At 38.7% G+C, this 19,527-nt stretch overlaps 1 protein-coding gene and 1 long non-coding RNA gene across 2 annotated transcripts in view; both read right to left on the reverse strand.

The window, feature by feature from the left end:
• chsy1.L (chondroitin sulfate synthase 1 L homeolog) overlaps nucleotides 1-19,527 on the reverse strand; it is a 37,677-nt gene that overhangs the window by 8,298 nt on the left and 9,852 nt on the right. The gene's annotated exons all lie outside the window — the stretch shown is intronic.
• On the reverse strand, nucleotides 4,057-15,261 carry LOC121401568. The gene is made up of 3 exons (XR_005966369.1): nucleotides 15,247-15,261; nucleotides 10,697-10,728; nucleotides 4,057-4,107 (listed from the first exon to the last, which is right to left on the reverse strand). It is a non-coding gene; the product is annotated as an uncharacterized LOC121401568 (long non-coding RNA).

The following is a 19,527-nucleotide window of genomic DNA, read 5'->3' on the forward strand; positions in this document are numbered from 1 at the left end:
TATATATATATATATATATATATATATATATATATATATATATATATATATATATATATATATATATATATATATATATATATATATATATATATATATATATATATATATATATATTTGTAAGGCTACAAATTTATTGTTATTGATCATTTTTATTTCTCAGCTTTCTATTTAGGTCCTCTCCTATTCATATTCCAGTATCTTACTCACATCAGTGCATGGCTGCATGGTTATTTGCACCCTAGCAAACAGAGTGCTGAAACTGCAGCTGCTGAATAAAAAGCCTCAAACCACAATTAATAAAAAATGAAAACCAATTGCAAATGGTCTCAGAATATCACTCTTTACATACATCATAATAAAAGTATATTTAAAGGTGGACGACCCCTTAAACAAGCAATAACACATATGTATCTGAGCCCTATAATATATTTATTCTTCATTAGACCCTCACTGCTTTGGCAGTACCTGATGGGGTATTTTTTTAAGCAATTCGGGGAATATGTTCCAGGGTGCAGTGGAGATGAATGAATGAAAACCTCTCTAAAAAAAACAAAAACCCATAATATACTGACAAATCGGCAATGCAATGAGGATCTAATGAAGAATAGTACAGTACAAAATAGTGGACCTACATCTACTCATTATTACAATATGTTGGAGCTCTAAAAATACATGTTAATAATTATAAATCAACTCTTCCAAAGAGTCAATTAAACAATTAAAGATGGTCCATCTCATAAGTCTGAGAGCTCCCAACATTTCTAATGTGAATGCATTTCCAGAAACATTTTTAAGACAATTCCTCTGATAACCTGCATGACACTGGAAAGAATGTATTGCTTCATTTCATGGGAGGCGCAACTGCATTCACGAGGAAGCGGTTCCCTACAGCTGGAAAACTAACAGTAGCCTGTGGAGCCCCCTGGCCATTGATAATAAGATTGCCCAGTGGCAGTGCTGTTTCTACCATAACCCCCCAAAAATGACAAATGTTAAAAGCCATTTCCAATGAGAGGCCAAGTACAGGTCCCTTTATGAAGATCTATGGACAAGAGGAGACCATTTGCACGTTGGTCCTTCACGTGAAGTGTTAAAGGAAAACTATACCCCCAAAATGAATACTTAAGCAACAGATAGTTTATATCAAATTGAATGACATATTAAAGAATCTTACCAAAATGGAATATATATTTACATAAATATTGCCCTTTTACATCTCTTGCCTTGAACCACCATTTCGTGACTCTATCTGTACTGCCTCAGAGATCACCTGACCAGAAATACTACAACACTAACTGTAACAGGAAGAAGTGAGGAAGCAAAAGGCAGAACTCTGTCTGTTAATTGGCTCATGTGACCTTACATGTGGTTTGTATGTGTGCACAGTGAATCGTACGATCTCAGGGGGCGGCCCTTATTTTTTAAAATGGCAATTTTCTATTTATGATTACCCAATGGCACATACTACTAAAAAAGTATATTATTATGATAATGGTTCATTTACATGAAGCAGGGTTTTACACATGAGCTGTTTTACTCAGTATCTTTTAATAGAGACCTACATTGTTTGGGGGTATAGTTTTCCTTTAAGGAAGAGCTGGAGAGTTAGCCAGGCTCATGATACAGCATATAATATTGCAACATCCTTCCTTATACATCACATTATCATCCAGTGTGAGTCTGCGTATTATAGAACTGATGCAAGGCTTCCAGTGAATACACACACATATTAGACAGCAAAAGAGTGCATTGCAATCCAGAAAGTAAGTTATTTATATTCATGACTAAAGAGAGGCTAAAAAGATTGCACGCTGAACACAAGATTCCCATGGGAATGCACAAACGGAATATTTTAGAAATAGAGCCATCATTTTTCCATGGCTATCAGTCAGTTGGCCAGACACAGGCTTGAGAATAGCTCCGGCTGCTGCAGCACAATGAGAAGTTTATTCCATAACGAAGGCTAATGGCATAGAGTGTTTCTTTGCTGGAGGAGAAACACCAGATACCCCAAATGCCTCATCAACATGATGGCTCAATGGCTCCACTCATCCTCTAGTCAATCACCATCCCTATTAGTTACACAATTTAATGCCACCCAGGCGATCAAATATCAAGATCATATTGGGACCACAGGTAGACCCAACGAAAGAGAACTGTAACTACTTCCAGAATCCTTGCCCATCTATGCCAGGGATGTCTATGATGAAGCCCACTCATTTCTTTTCATTAAAAAAAACAAAAAAAAAATGATGGGAATTCTACCTTCAGTTTACCTTCATTTCAGTTTGTAGGTATCTGGTATTTTATTTCATGTGTAGGTATCTGGTTGCTAGGCATGATTTTCCCTAGCCACCAGGCAGTGGGGCTCAGAGAGGTACACAGAACACAGAAGAGTAGTTCCCCCCATATGTAATAAAAGGCACAACGTTTGTCCAGGTGCAGTAAATTATGGCAACCAATAATATGTTTGCTTTTAAACAGGTGGTGAGTAAATGCCGATTGGTTGCTATGGATTACTGCTTGTGGCCAAACTAAGTGCCTTTTATTACATTACCCCTAAAATTGCAACCTCACCAAAAAAAAATTAAAAATAAATCTGTTTTCCCCCTTCACCGGGGTTTCTTCCAGCAGGCAGCATGGATCGATCCTGTTCTGTCTTCCTCTTTCTCTGCTCGGCTGCACATGCGGAGTAGAGCGTAAAAGCCGAACTTTAACTAAAAAGTCCGGCTATTTCGTTCAACTGCGCATGCGTCTGCCCTGGGAAATTTGAAGAGAGAAAAAGCCGGAAGAGGATCACTCCGTGATGTTCACTGGTATAACCCCAGTTTTCTGCTGATAGGAGCACCGGCCGGGGTTTCAGGTAAGTCAATACAATCATTTGGCACCCCCAAGCGTAGGATGACTTTCCTTTTCCTTTAACTGCAAGCTGGAGAAAGGCAGAATAAGAGAGCCAATACTTCTTCCCCTTTAAAGAGAGATAAGCACTTTTCCCCCCTACTTTTTATTGTACCTCCTATCACTTATGGGATTCTGTCAGTATAGAAGAAAATCCGGTACAGGAATGACGATTGGCCCTTACCTCATTTATACAAATTATACCATTTCCTTTTAGGGCGAGACAAATCTAGAACCTTGTTTTGGGAACAACAGTTACGTAAAGGTGTACCAGGAAATTGGCAAGCAGAAAAGCAACTCTGACTTATTCCAATAAAAAGCAAATTAAGGTAATGTCTATATAAAAGGAAATTGGTTCCTTTTTTTTTTTTGACACAGGCGTTTTACAGCGTGACTTGTGCTGTATTCATTGGCACTCACTGCTGCGCCCCTTAGTTATGCCAAAGCATCTGCTCTTAGCAAATCAAGGTTTGGGCTGCAGCTACCGACTAGTTAAACAAACAAAAAAAAAAAAAAGAATTTAAAACAGTCGTGAGCAGATGATGAGGTTTCCTGGACAGAAAACCATGCAATATTCTGTCATTCTGCTCCTGTCAGTCTTGTGGCAGAACAATCACCTCCTTGGTCCTAGAATTAACATTCCGTAGTGCTGGGCATTTACCACCCTAAACTGACTAGGGTTCCACCATATCCACTATTTTGGATTAGGCCGAATCCTTTGTGGAAGATTAGGCCGAATACCGAACCAAATCCGAATTTGCATATGCAAATTAGGGGTGGGGAAACCATTTTTTACTTCCTTGTTTTGTGACAAAGTCACACGATTTCCCTCCCCGGTTCAGCCGGGCAGAAGGACTCAGTCGAATCTGAATCCTGCTGAAAAAGGACAAATCCTGGCCAAATCCCCGATTCGGTGCATCCCTAAAACGGACTATAAAACGACATGGTATGTACATATACCACATTTATTTTATATGCATACATGGTTTCTTGAAGGAATCCATGGGTTAGGAAATGGTAGCTTGACCCTGACATGAGTAGAGGGAAAATATTATAAAGAAGCCACACCTAAAGCATCTTCTGCTGTCGAGTGAAGGAATATGAGGTGATTTCATGTGACCTGTAAGTTTTTCCTGGCTGTGCTCGTTTGGTTTAATGCATATTCTATGCCAGAGAGGAAATACACGGGTACTTGAGACAGACAGTCTGTGGGCAGAAAAGGCAATTGATCAGGTCCAAAAATAGGAACAGTGCAAAGTTACACACAACATTGGACTTCTTAATTCTAAACGCTACCGCAGTAATGGCCCATTTCTAGCTCTAGTACTGACACAATAGTTCTTCATAGCAGTTAAAGAGCTTCTGAATAGAAACACATTGTAGGCAGAAGTTGAACATTACACATGCGGTCATTGCAATTTTGCTTATTGCTGGAGTATTCTCTGGCAAATATCAGAAAACATGAGATTTTGGGAATATAATACTCCAGAATAGTGTACTTGGAGGGGTAACCATGCTCCAAACATGTACTGCTGATGTACCAACCGGCACTGCTGTACTAAAGCAATACTGTGGGTATTTAACATTCTGTCCAACAAGTGCATCAGAAGGGACAACTTCCATTGCTGCAAAGACACATTATTAGAAAGGGCAGAGATACTGAAGTACATTGAAAGAAAAATCAGAATATAAAGTCACAGCTGGATTTAACTTTATGTTAAAGGGGTTATTCACCTTTAAATTCGTTTTATGTAGGATATAGAGAGGGATATTCTGCGACAATTTACAATTGGTTTTCATTTTTTTATGGTTTTTGAGTTATTTAGCAGCTCTCCAGTTTGTTTCAGCAATCTGGTTGCTAGGGTCCAAATTCAAATGAATGCATAGCTGCTAAGGTAATAGACTGCAATATGTATAGAACGAGGAATAATAAAAAGTAGAAATAACAATACATTTGTAGCCTTAGAGAGCATTTGTTTTTAGATGCGGAGGTTCACCTTTAAGTTAACTTTTTATATGTTATAGAATCGCCAATAATAAGCAACTTTTCAATTGGTCTTATTTATTTTTTATCGTTTTATAGTTATTTGCCTTTTTCTTCCGACTCTTTTCAGCTTTCAAATGGGCGTCGCTGACCCCATCTAAAAAGCAAATGCTCTGTAAGGCTACAAATGTATTGTTATTTTTTATTTCTCATCTTTCTAGCAAGGTTCTCTCCTAGTCATATTCCAGTCTTTTATTCAAACTAATGAATGGTTGCTAGGTTAATTTAAACCCTAGCTACCAGATTGCTTAAAATGCAAATTGAAGAGCTGCTGAATAAACGGCTTAACTCAAAAACCACAAATAATAAAAAATGAAAACCAATTGCAAATTGTCTCGGGATATCACTCTCTACATCATACTAAAAGTTAACTCAAAGGTGAACAACTCCATTAAAATGGACTATTCTAGAACATGATAAAAATTAACTTAAAGGTGAACCACCTCTTTAATAAACCATGAGACACAGTGAAGGGCACAGAGGGTGAAAAATACTTACATTCTTTAAAAAATAATATCTGGAGGTAATCTTGTTCATTTTATCCTGCACAATTTAACTGTTTTCCCAGCAATGACTCTCACAATCGGAAATGGTAAGGAACAAGCACGTTATACAAAAAAATCCAATGGCACATGGGGAGATTTGCAGTGGTGGGCACCCTCCCAGCAATTTATCCAACAGAATCCCATACCTTTCTGCCAAACCTTTACTTCCCCTTTAAACGCTGTAGTTACAACTGTGAGCAGAAAGCACTAGTGCTGGGTGTTTGCTATTTTGAACATACAACACTAGATCAATTAAGGTTATTTAATGATAGGAAGTAGTGCACCGTGGGATCAGCTGGAGGAGGCTAACCCTATGACATGGAGACATTTCATCTGTTGGTCGGAGCTTGGCAAGGCAGCCACTATGAGCGCATAGATGAAACCGCAGAGAAGAGGTGTTCATATTTTTCCATCTAGGGGCTGGTTATCGGTTATATCCTCGAGTCCCTGTCTGGAAGCTATTAAAATGTCATACAGTGAAAGAGTCAGTGGAGCTCACTGACAGATTGGAAACAAAGGGCTCCAGCAGGACCAAAGCCAAGCCCAGAAAATAAGTGAAGGTATGTTTTAGTCACAACCATGTGCTGAAAGGGAAACTAGAAACTGTAGACTATTAATATACTTCTTACAGTCTGTCTGCTTGATGTGGTTCAGGAACAGCAACCTCCAGTGAATGAAGCTCGATTGCATTTAAAGGGGATCTTGCCTTGGCCTGAAGTTCACTTTCAGTATTATATATGGACCTATCCTCAGCAGCTTTTCCCCCCACTGGTCTACGTTATTTATTTTGGGTTTTTTTTTTTTTTTTTTTTTTTTTTAAATAAATTGGTAGCATTCCAAATTTGCACCAGATAGCAGAAAACTCATTGTTGGGCACACAGACCCCAGCAAGAAATAAAAAAAACTCAGAAGACTTTAGTTTTATTGTTATTTGATTTTCTCTCTTTTCAGTTCCTCTATAACTGATCTTCTAATCTGAATTCCAAACGTCTGCCTAACTAAGCTCTTCTGACCAGATAGTCCAGGACTTTCAAACTTGCATTTTAGGCAGATTTCCAGGCCATGTGGGCAGCATGTGGGCATCTTACTCCACTCTCTATATTGCCCCCATTCACCTTGCACCAGGTAAGCACCTGTCTCAACTCATTTCACAAATACACCAGGCGGACCATATAGTCGACTGAAGACAGGGCACAAATACATATAAATACAAAATGATACTATATGTACACTGCAAATCCAGTGCATCCAGCACCAGAGAAGATATCAGCCCTGCAGCAGCAGCAGTTTTGTTCCTTCTTTGTCTGATGTAACCTCGCTTTTTCACTTGCAACAATGCCTTATCTTTAATCCTTCCCTTGTGTTCCAAAGGGCAAGTCGAAACTTTATTAAAGGGATATGGTCATGGGAAAAAACGGATCAGTTGATAGTGCTGCTCCAACAGAATTCTGCATTGAAATCCGTTTCTCAAAAGAGCAAACAGATTTTTTTTTATATTTAATTTTGAAATCAGACATGGGGTTAGACATATCGTCAGTTCCCCAGGTGCCCCCAGTTATGTGACTTGTGCTCTGATAAACTTCAGTCACTCTTTACTGCAAGGTGGAGTGATATCACCCACCTCCATTCTTCCCCCCCCAGCAGCCTAACAATAGAACAATGGGAAGGTAACCAGATAACTACTCCCTAACACAAGATAACAGCTGCCTGGTAGATCTAAGAACAGCACTCAATAGTAAAAATCCAGGTCCCACTGAGACACATTCAGTTACATTGAGTAGGAGAATCAACAGCCTGCCAGAAAGCAGTTCCATCCTGAAGTGCTGGCTCTTTCTGAAAGCACATGACCAGGCAAAATGACCTGAGATGGCGCCTACACACCAATATTACAACTAATAAAACACATTTGCTGGTTCAGGAATGAAATTGTATATTGTAGAGTGAATAATTTGCAGTGTAAACAGTGTTGTTTATAAAAAAAAAAAAATACATAGTAAAAATCATGACAGAACCCCTTTAAAGGGGTTGTTCACCTTCCAAACACTTTTTTCAGTTGAGTTGTTTTCAGATTGTTCCCCAGAAATAAAGACTTTTTTCAATTACTTTCCATAGCGGGTATCGGGTCGGCCCGCACATCACTAGTTGCCTGTATTGAAATCCAGGGATTCTGCTCAGCAGGGACAAAGATAAGAAACACATCCATTAAATGTAACAATTTAGAACAGTTTTGGGGGGTCGGCGACCCCCCTGCCAGAGCTGGTTTAGAAGGTGAAAAATTACTGTTTACACTTCAATATTAGAAATATTTTTTTCAATATTTTTTTTTCCTCTTTAGGCACTAATAGAGATTCGATCACCATGATTAACGAGAGTTTAATAGTTAGGTCATAGAAACCCTAGAGACACGGGAGTTAGTAACATGCACCCTTTTCGGGCCTCTACTTGGGCACGAGTCTGAATTTAAGCACAAATTTTTTTTTTTTTTTTTTTTCCACTCTCACCTTTTATTCTATCCTCACATTTAATATAGATATGGGTCAGTTATATATGACCCTCTTAAGTTGTGGTTCACTTTGCTATGATACCTATAATAATTGCCTAGGCCCCATATAATGTCATTAGATAGGGGAATACGGTAACGTCACGTTAACTTGGTATTTCACCTTTTTGTTCCCTCCCCCCCTTTTTTTTTTTTTTTTTTTTTTGTTTCTGTTGTAAGATTAATACTATTCTGTAATCTACAGTATTGTGTCTTGTCCTGTTATTTGTGATTTAAAATAATAAAAAGATTGAAATTAGAGAAAAACGGTCACAAATAGAAAATGAAAAGTAATTGGAAAAAGTCATGATTTCTGGTGATCTATCTGAAAACAACTAGTTGTTTGAAGGTGAACAACCCCTTTAGAATGGATAAATGAATGAAAAAGGAAGACCTGCTCACTTAAAAGAAGAGTCAGGTTTAAAAAGCCTGTATTCCGTTTTAGCAAAAGCAAACTTCTAAAAAGAATATGAAGAGTGTGATAACACTTCCAACTTCGGGGTCAGGGAGAGGCATTTCCCTCCGATTAAATTGGCAGCTGGCTTACTAGGCTGGGGGTTGTTTGCTTTTCTTGTAACTACACAGGCTGTTTAAGCAGGGTTCAGCTAACTGAATTGTCTCTTTCAACCCCCAAGGGAGAATGCCTAGAATATCTCAACATGCATGTCAATTAAATTTCAGAATTTGGCAAAAAAAAACAAAAAACAAAAAATACCGAATGATTAGCGTGAACAGCATGTGGACTGAAGCATGAAAGAACGGGAAGGGGGATAAAAACAAAAAACACACGTCTTGTTCTTTATGGGCATTAATGACATGCCCAAAAACTGCTATAAAACCAATGGACTGTAATTCAGAATATGAGCAGCAGTAGATCAATACAGCAGCATATTGAGAAATGGAGAAACAACAACAAAAGGCCTTTCAGATTACAGTTTTGCATTTGATCAAATCCAACTATTTTTAAATGTAAAGTCAAAAAATATTTCAGAAGGGACTGAAAAACGTTTGCTTTTACAACAGGTGACCAAAAAAATGCTAGCTGCCATTTGGTGGTTGCAGAACTCCAAAGGATCTTTGTGGAATTAAAATGATGAAACAGATAGGTAGCAAGTGTGTTATTTTGATATGATTAAGGCAAGGGCGATATTCAGCCTTTGATACATACTGTAGATCCCTTGAAGCTGGAGAGGATACTACAAGTGGAAATAGTGGACGCATTTTGTCAAAACAATTACACAAGAAGTGAACACATAAACGAGGTTCAAAAGACTTGCCCACTTTCACTGCACCGTCAGCAGGGCTAAACTATCCGGATCGTCACAGATTGCCGGCAAGTTGTGCAATAAGGGAGACGGAAACACAAAGTAAAATGTTCCCTCTTGACAGAAAATGTAAATTTTAAGCAGCTTCCCAATACACATTAGCTAGCGATTTTCACAAAGCTATTTAGAAATACTGTAACTGCTATCGAAAGTCTCCTTTCTATTCTCTGCCCTGCTGGCTTGGACTTCTTTATGGAACAACGTAGCAGGATTAACAGACCCATGAAGCAGCATGCCAGGCCAACTTCTGCCACATTGTTTCGAGAGTCGAAACCCACAGTGCACAGAAATATACCACTTTCAACTACAATTATATTTACAGATAACTTGGAAGCCATTTCAAACTTCTGAATGAATGTATATACTGGAAAAGTTAGAATTTATATCCCTTTAACTTGATGCATTATTAGGATACAGTTAGTAAACCTCCATCCATTCTCATTATTGTCCGTTAAATCTGAAACCTGCAGATGCTCACATTTTTTACAGGGTTGAATGACAAAGGTTGCAGGCTGCTGGGCCGCAACTCACTTGAGTAGCCACTGTTAGACATGTCCTGCAAGCCCCGGTAATTGTTTGGGGTCTACACACAGCCCAATACCTCCTGCTTTGTGGCCCCTATCAAATTTAAATATGGCCCAAACCTTTTATGGTGTTCTGTGTCAAATATTTACTGGGATTTTTAAGTTACTACTTTATACTTTTTTCTGTTTTCTGTACGCTTGGTTAAAGATGAGAAGAACACAGTTATTAATACAAACTGAATCAACAATAGACTAAAAGAAAATAGGTTTATCCCTCTCATTAGATAAAAGTTACTTTATGTACTCCCCGCTGGAGAGATGGAGCCCACACAGAGTTTGGCCTTCTATAGCTTTCAAGTTTAACAAGTTTGCGCTAGATGATTTTTTGCCTCAGGGGTTGCAGTTTGGTTGATTTTGCTCATATCGGAATGGCATCTAAATACATTTTGTTTTGCATCAAATCCATTAATCTCTACTAAGCAGAACCTCTTACCTCTGTGCTTTCAAAAGAAGCGTCATCACTTTGACAAGTTAACATACACAGAAGCCACTTCAATGTGTGAATTTGGCTTTCTGCATGAACATGAAAGGGGTGCAGGTGTATTCCGAAAGCTTAACAAACACTCGCAGAGCAAAGACACAATTGAAAAGAAACCGGAAATGGCCAATAGTTTGCTTTAAGTCAACAGCTGTAAGGATTGTAGCACCTCTTTACAACTTCCTCTCCTTTGTACACAACTTTCAAGGGGGCGGAATACAATTAGCTTCAATCACTGGGGTTTGTATCACCCACGGGAAAAAAAAAACAAAAAACAAACCTTTTTCTAGTTCTCTCGGGAACACTTCATTGCTGAAACATAAAGATGAACGACAGAGTTCAAAGCTGGACTGTAACAAAACTGAACAAGGCCTTCGGTGCACAGTGTATGTTTGTTTCGATCTTTCTAATAAAGGTGGATTAGGATGGGTACAGTTCATCTTACCATTAGCTCCTAGTATGGTGTATAAAGTAGTACAATATTGTTTTGTTTTGTTTTTTGCAGCATTTTGGCCTTGAATTTAAAGGGGAACTCTGGCTTCCAAACCAAAATTTGATAAAGAGGCCTACATAATACAGAAACACCAATATACTGTACCCAAACCCCGTTATCGGTTTCTTCAAAAAAAATGAATAGATGCCATTTTCTAGGCTGAAATCCAGCCCTTTAACAGTTCTTTTCTTTCTGCATCATTTAAAATCCTGACAGGGAAGGAGGGATTAAACACTGATATTACAAACAACTTCTCCACAGCTTACAGACAGCATGCAGGAACTATATAACCCACAATGCATTGCACTGTGATGTTCCTTTCCTTATTGAAATCACATGTGCAGGGAATTGTGAGGTTTGGAGGATGCAGGCTGAGGACAGATGCCCGTTGATACAAAGTAACAGTAGTCAGCCAGCTCAGCAAAGTAGTCCGAGAGATCAGCAGGAGAGCAGGGGGCTAGGCTTAGGGAACGGATCCAAACCATTACAAATCATGAAATTTTTTATCATAATTAATCATATTTTTTAATTGATTTATACAGCAAAGTTGCTTGAAATTGTGTTTACTTTTCAAAAAGCTTAAGTTTTGTTTTTGTGGAGTTCCCCTTTAAGCATAACTGGTTGCTAGGGGGTTAATTATCCTAGCAACCAGCAACTGGTTTTCACATTAAACATTTTAGATGAATAGTAAAGATGAAAATAAAAAAAATGGCAATAAAACTGAAGCCTCAAAGGCTGCCAATATGATTTTGGTTGATGAGGTCAGGGAATCGGGTTATCAGTAAAGAGCCAGTAAAGAAGGCCAATTATTCGAAGTTGTTTAAAATAGGTGAGTTTTGCCTCAAATTCTGGAGTAAAAAGAGTATGAGTTTGCCTCGTTCTTGTGTTGGCGGCATAGTGCTGACTTGCCTTGGATTTGCATATGGTCAGGGACAGTTATGAACGATTGCAGCAGAACCTGCACATACAGGAAATATCACCACCACAGACTGTTAACAGATAGAGAATGAGGAAACTGCCTCATGTGTGGTTCTATATACAAGTCATATTGAATCAGATGTCCCAGTACAAAAGTGGGGTTGCTTTATTGCATGGACACATCAGGTCTGAGGCATTTCACAAGGGTAGAGAGGTCTATGTACTCAAATACATAACAGCTCCTCAGTCTGTACAAGCTGCTAAACCATTCACACCCTTGGCAAGTGCTCTATGATATGGCTACTTGTAGGGAATGTCAACCCAAAAAAAGTAAAGCAAATTTGCAATACACAATCATTACAGTTTTTCTATGGTTTTGTCTATGTATTACTACGGAAACCAGTCTTTGCTGGGGAACTAAAGGTGGCCATAGACGTACCGATAATATCGTACAAAACAAATCTTCGTACAATATTCGGTGCATGTATGGTGGGAGACGAGAGGACAGATATCGGCAGAAGACTTGGATATCTGTCAGCTAGTCAATCGGGCCGGCCAGAAAACTTTGATTGGGCACCTTTGATAGCACCCGAACATCAGCCATTGTTAGTGCTGAATCATCAGCTACAGGACAATTCTATTGTTTCTACCTGTATATCGGATGATTCAGCTCTACACGTGTGTATTGAAACTAATGCTATTTCTTGGAAAGATCTTTTCCAGGAAAGATCCTAATTGTATCATCTATGGCCACCTTAAGACGTTTGCAACATTATTTAAAAAGTAACAACCAGAACTTAAGCAAATGCTGCTTTCAATAGCCATTGTTTTACAAATTACTTTGCAACATATTTTTTTTGCTTAGAATTAGATTTTATTTTGGGGTTGACTTGCCCGTTAAGATCAATTTATTGGAATGTGACACGGTTTTCTATTACAAACACATTTAAAGAGATATAAAAGAGTAACAAGCCATTTGCAGAAGTATTTCGCAGAGTGATTTGTATGACTGTAACTTTCGTTACTGGCACCTAGGTATTGGATACTGTTAAATGAGCCCTCCTGATCTGTTCTCGCTCATTAGGTTTCTTTCCCATCCCTGATTATGCACTGGAGTATCCTCTACTGGATTTGGGTTTACTAGGAGGGAAAAGCGAGTGTCCTTAAATAAACAGGGGTCTCCTTTGATCAGTACACATGGCTTGAAGTGAAGCAGACACAGAGGAGGAAATGAGCAGATTAATCAGGGGGCCTAACTGCTAGTCGTTCTGCCAGTATGGGAAAGCTGGGAGGGGATTATTATTATTATCCTTTATTTATATAGCGCTGACCTATTCCACAGAGCTTTACGGAGATTATACACCATTCATGTCAGCCCCAGCCACAGTGGAGATTACAGTCTAAAGGCCCTTATCACATTCACATATACAATGGTCAATAATATCAGGAGCCAATGAACCTGCCTGTTTGTATTTGGCATGGGGGAGGAAATCTGGAGAAACGGGAGGAAATGTATACTTGATAGGGAAGCTGCCCACACAGCACAGACCTAGCACTAACCTTTCGGATTGCTTGGATGCTCTCGCACTACTAAACAAGCACACATAATCGGGTGTTATTTAAAAGACCGTTTGAGTACCCCTTTAGGGTGGTGGCAAGATTTAGTCGCCTGTGATAAATGTTCACTACTGCGGGCGACTAATCTCCCTGAAATGCCTTCCTGCTGGCTTATGTATGGCTTCAGTTTTCTGAAGTAGCCCGAAGTTTCCTAGCGAGAAAACTCGAAGGAAAAAAAAGTGACACGTATGTCATCACACCGGCGATTCACATTCTTGCTGCCGGGAAGGCATTTCAGGGAGATTAGTCGTCCGCAGTATCGATGATTTGTCCTTTGGTGTCTAATCTCCCCGTGTGCCACCACCCTTCATGTGTAGGCATTATGAAAAAGAGCTCATTTGTGAAATTGATATCATGTCCCAAGAATATTAATTGTAATAACTTATTTAGAACATGATAAACCTCTAAAGTTCAGCTCTTGCACCACCAGTATTTAAGAAAATGGACAAGTGAACAAGGTTATTGGATGAATTGTCAAAAGAGTAACACAGACACATAAATTCTAGTAACATTAGAGACGACAGACTGGAAAGCTAAAGGAATGGGCCCCATGTGTTGTGGCTTTGACTTGCCTGGATACATTTGGATGGCCACATACCCATTTAAATGCATATCATTTCGTTTTTCAAAGCAAACTAGTTACCTTTGTTCTGATAAATACGGCTACTAGAGGTATTTTGATTGCACTATATGATAGAAGAAACAATACAGCTCCTGCATGAGTTTAAAATAATTTCAAATAAATATGGAACCCTATGTCCACACTCTAGGGTTATAGTACATGCAGAATTACATCTGTTATATGTGTAGCACTGGTCCTTAGTGTTGAATAAAAAAAAAAAAAAAAATCAAAAGCAATTGTAGATTCAGGGGCACAAGCAAAAGAATGAAGGCCAAACCGAGGTCTAATCAGATACGTGGGCACAACATAATTTAAGCATTTATAACTGAAAGAGAAACAAGGTGTCTGAAGGCCCAATATACTACCAGACATAGGGGTTTATTTGAGAGCGATACATTTCATTCCAGGGCCTAAGCCTCTAGCTGTGACTCTGTGTAATTTTGTGAGATACAAACAAACAGTCTGCCAGAAATATGTAATAAATGCTTATTAGAAAAAATTATAAAATGGCATAATAATAAATTAATAAAAATAATAATAATAAAATTCAATGAATGGCAATTTATTAAAATTGGATACTCGGCTGCAGAGTTTCGCTTTTGCATTTTCCCCCCCAGAAAGAACATGAATAATGAATAAGGGTTAAAAAGAAGCGGAAGGTCTTCCTAGATTGCTGACTGGGCCATTGTGGAGGAAAATGCTTCTGCAACATATCACTTATCACAAGATAACTTGAATTCAATATGAACTGCTAGCAAGAACCCAGGAGCAAGATCTGGCCAGGGGGCTGCAATAGGGCAGAACAATCAGTTCTTTGTAAGCTTCTATGGATAAGGAGTTTCCCCTCCTTCTCTTAAACCATATCCTGAGTGATATCCATTTACAGCTGAAGGAAACACCAGGGCTGTATGCATCATTAAAGAAGATTGATTTAACTGCTTCAAGACAGAACTATGGTAGACTAGGGTTACGGTTGCAATGAATGAAAGCGAGGAGTTCAAACCTTCCTCAGCTAACAGACGGCTATGCTGGGCAGCAAAATATAAACTGTATGATCCGTCTCTGGTGCAGGTATAGGAAGATTTCTGAGCAGGGGACTTGATTAAAAAAAACAGTTGTGAAAAGTTGTGGGAACAGATCTACACAGCGGAGAGAATTAATTATATTATTCATAGTCTACCTTGTTCAACACTTGTGTGCAAGACTTGAGTCAGCAAGAGGTAAATCAAACAGACATTCCAACACCTTGGTCTGAGTGCCTCTTGGTCGGGCTGCTCTTTGCTTTCAGATAGATCCTACATCAGACATGCAGAGGCACACAGAAGTTTAGCACTGGACAGCATGCTGCTCAAATGTACATCAGTGGAAAATACAGTCTGAAAAATGACATGGATAGGTGAAACTCAAAAGTGGCCCAGGGCTAAGCGCTCAGTTTACTAAATGCTTACCCTTAATCCCTATGTCACTCCCGTGAAATTGTACCCATATGCTTTCTCATGGTTGGCATTAGTCTGGGCTCTGCGTTCAGCATGGGGCAGGTAAATTGCTCCCTACAAAAAATTTGCGTATGTTTGCCAATAATCTAGTTGGGCTTACCCCACAATGAGGTGGGTCATCACTAACCCAAGCTAAATATGTGTGCCAAGTGTAAGCCTTAAAGGGGTTGTTCACCGTTGAGTTAACTTTTAGTATGATGTAGATGATTTGCAATTGGCTTTCATTTTATATTATATAAGAGCAAAAATAGAAAAGTTTACAAAGAAAAAGGCCATAATGCAGAACTAGCTGCTCAAGACAGCGTTAGTGTATTTTCTTTTTATATTTTTGCCTACAGAAAGACTTAAACTCTTTACTTCCCCTTTAAAAGTTATCCGGCAAAAAAAAAAAAAAAAATTGAAAGGAAGGAAGCATCTGACCACTATTAACAACACAGGAACACTAGACACCTTATTTGTTAGGTATTCTACAAAGTGCCTTTTTCCAAGGACTGCAGTAATCTAAAGCGACCAATTATCATTATGCTTTTACTGGTTTCCTACAGTTAAGGTAATGAAAGCAAATACCCAATTGGTGACATAATGCTTACGGATACCTCGAGGGAGAAATCTACTGATGGCTTGCTTGCTGCTTACTCAAACTAAAGCAAATTCAATGCGACTGTACTTTGGTAGCATTTATTCATATATCTGGCTGAAATCCTTACTGGTTGCAACACATTTTATATTTTAATTTTTTTTTAATTACCAAACACTATGTCAGCACTGGAGTTAAATGTAGTCTTCTGCAAGTTGTCTATAAGAACGCTTAACCCAAGGATCAAGCCATGGAGTTTATAAAACTAGCAGGATCTATTTACAAAGTCAAAGCCATTAAGTTTATTGGACTATGGGGTACGCTAAAGTTGTCCAGGGTCTGGCAGTTCACAGCACAGGAGTATTTATACAAGCATCTGCCGCTCCCAAGCAGCAGCCAATCTACACTTCATGTATCAATATTCAACACATTCCATGAACAAATGTGTCTTTAATACACTTTACTTTGTGAATTCTATGTATTTAACTGCAGTATTGGTGCTATCCGTATTTCCATCAGGTCTTGTCACAAGCTGAAAGGCCATAAGCAAAACAGTCACAATTCAGATAATAGAGCAGCATTCTGTTACGAGTAGCCAGTATAGTGGACGATATAAACATATAGGAAGGCTAGAACACATATGGATTGTGGGTGAGATGAGAGTGTAAGATCAAATAAACTCTAGAGGCAAAATATACCATGAGAAAAAAAATATGTTAAGACATGTCAGTTCCCAGAAAAAAATCTGCAAATCCAAATATTTGCTAAAGTGCAGAAGGGGGTCAGATAAAACCATGAGCTTCTTTGTCCCTCTGACATCTGCTATGATATGGGATACATAAAAAAACTCTAAGATGCCTTTGCACACAAACATATGGTGCCTCGTTGGCATAGACTCCTTCAGTCAAGTCATGCTGGCATGAAACCTGCATATTATGATAAATGTGTAATGCTGCACTCAGGCCTTGTAATAGAGGGATCACTGATTATAATAATTACACCAGTAACATACTATTTTATAAATCATCAGTGCACACAGTAAGTGGTGACTGCCTGCTATAATCTCTGCCAGTCACAAGTCAAGCTCACTTTATTTCACTTTAACCTTGTGGCATCTCTGGATTAAATAATACAAACATTTAAGGGTTTGGGGAGAAGAAACACTAACACCAGTGGAAGGACAGAGAGATCTAGACTCTACCCCTAGGGTGAATATCAAGTAGAATTTCCCCCCTTTTTAACATTTACTTTCCCTTTGTAGCCCTTGGTTCAACAAATTGCTAGGGATGGACCGAATCCACTATTTTGGATTCGGCCAAACCCCCGAATCCTTCGCAAAAGATTCGGCCGAATACCGAACCCTAATTTGCATATGCTAATTAGGGGTGGGAAGGGGAAATAATGTTTTAATTCCTTGTTTTGTGACAAAAAGTCACGCAATTTCCCTTTCTGCCCATAATTTGCATATGCTAATTAGTTTTGGGAAGGAGAAACAATTTTTACTTCCTTTTTTTGTGACAAAAAGTCACAGGATTTCCCTTTCTGCCCCTAATTTGCATATGCAAATTAGGAGTCTGCTGAATCCAAATCCTGGATTCGGTGCATCCCTACTTTTATTGTGCAAAACTGTATATTGTGGATTAAAACCACTTTTGAAGCTATAATTAACAAAGGACGGACACAAAATGAAATTTGGTTTTTACCCCTATGCAAGCAGTACACCTGGCAGAGAAAGTGTTAATAAAGCATATGTGCCTAAAACTTCTCAGGAGGTGAAGGATGTATGTCTACAACAGGTTTTTATTAGCAATGAACAGCTTTAACATGACCCCGTCACTGAAGCAAAACATCTGTGCATTGATAACTGCAGAGTAGTGATCCATGGAATTAACACAGATTACTTCTATAATTCATGGCAGTTTAATTAACTGTGGATTAAACCCAGAGTCATGTTTTAAAAAGTCCTGGGGCCAGAAAGACAAATGCAGGAATCTTGATGCAAAAGCATGCTTAGTCTATATGTTGCCAAGGGGCTTTACAACTTTTAAACCACTTACCGGAACGGCTTTTAATAAGCAATAGATTTTATACGGGCGACAGTCTTCAGTGGCAAGTTGACAGTTTGGTGTGTAACAAACTGGGACTGTTACTTAACATTGTTGGATTTGTTCCAAGCCACCCGTCTCCCGAAATGGTTTTACAACTCTCATCTCACATCATTAACAGTCAAATCTAACTGCAGTCTCCCCATTAATATTAGAGAAATGGGCATCTAGTTGTTACAATGCAAGTTGTACAAATGAACAGTGATTTGAGCTCAATTCTAAACTGGCCACACACACAGGCTGACTGTCAGGATATCCAGTTAAACTCAGAGGTTGGAAACTAATAACCACTAAGGCATGTATAACTGTAATGGCTTCAGGGTTAAGAAGATACATTCATTACAATGTTTCCACAGGTTTAAAGTTTTGTAAGTATAATTGAAAATTATGCCCCTTGCCATTTTCTACACTGCTGTTCAGACTACTGAAACAATGTAGCAGAAGCTAGTGGATTAACAGGGCCTGTGAAGAAGCATGCAAGGCATTGTAGGAACCAATCAGAGGAGTTTCAGTAGTCAAAACCAGCAGCAGTAGGTGCAATTAATAACAAAGCTTGAATGTATAAAAAGGAAATTTGCTTTGAATTCTGCATGCGGAGGATCAATTGCAAACTCACTGAACAGTTATGTCCCATGTGGCCACCGTTCACGTCGCTGACTAACTCAGAGTTAGAGAGCTGAAAAGTAGGAAGTAGTGTTCTGGCTATTATGTTAGACATCTACTCACAAGCCTTTATACATTACATTGCTGGCTAACTATATTGAATTTTTTTTTTATTTTGCACAGCCTATTTACCCAGTTTTTATTTTTACACTGAAATGTTCCTTTAAAAAAAAAAAAAAAAAAAAAAAAAGGTTTACACTGCCTAACTTTGACAAATCACTAGCTCAATGGGCTGACGTAGGGGATGACTACTTATTCACAGCTGAAATGATGAGGGTCATAAAAAAATAAATAAATAAAAAAGGAGGTGCTATAGAGTAAAGCACTACATATATGAGCAAATGTTTGAAAACTGCACAAAAATAAGTTGGTGTGTGAATGAGAAGGGGGTGGGAAAGACTGGTTGAGTGGGCCTTATCTGAGGCTGCATACCAGGTTTATGCCTCAGTGTGGAGTGCTGTTCACTATCTGATCTTTCCCACTGCTCTCTGCCATTACTGCTCCTCTAATTCAGGATGAGCACACAGAGAAAAAGCACCCAATGCTAATTATAGCGCAGCATACTGGAGCCTAGGTGCAGAGTTGTTACAAACAGCCCTTATACCCAGGCAAAGAGCTAA

The sequence above is a fragment of the Xenopus laevis genome, chromosome 3L, assembly GCF_017654675.1.
Source record: "Xenopus laevis strain J_2021 chromosome 3L, Xenopus_laevis_v10.1, whole genome shotgun sequence".
In the NCBI taxonomy this organism is placed as follows: Eukaryota; Metazoa; Chordata; class Amphibia; order Anura; family Pipidae; genus Xenopus; species Xenopus laevis.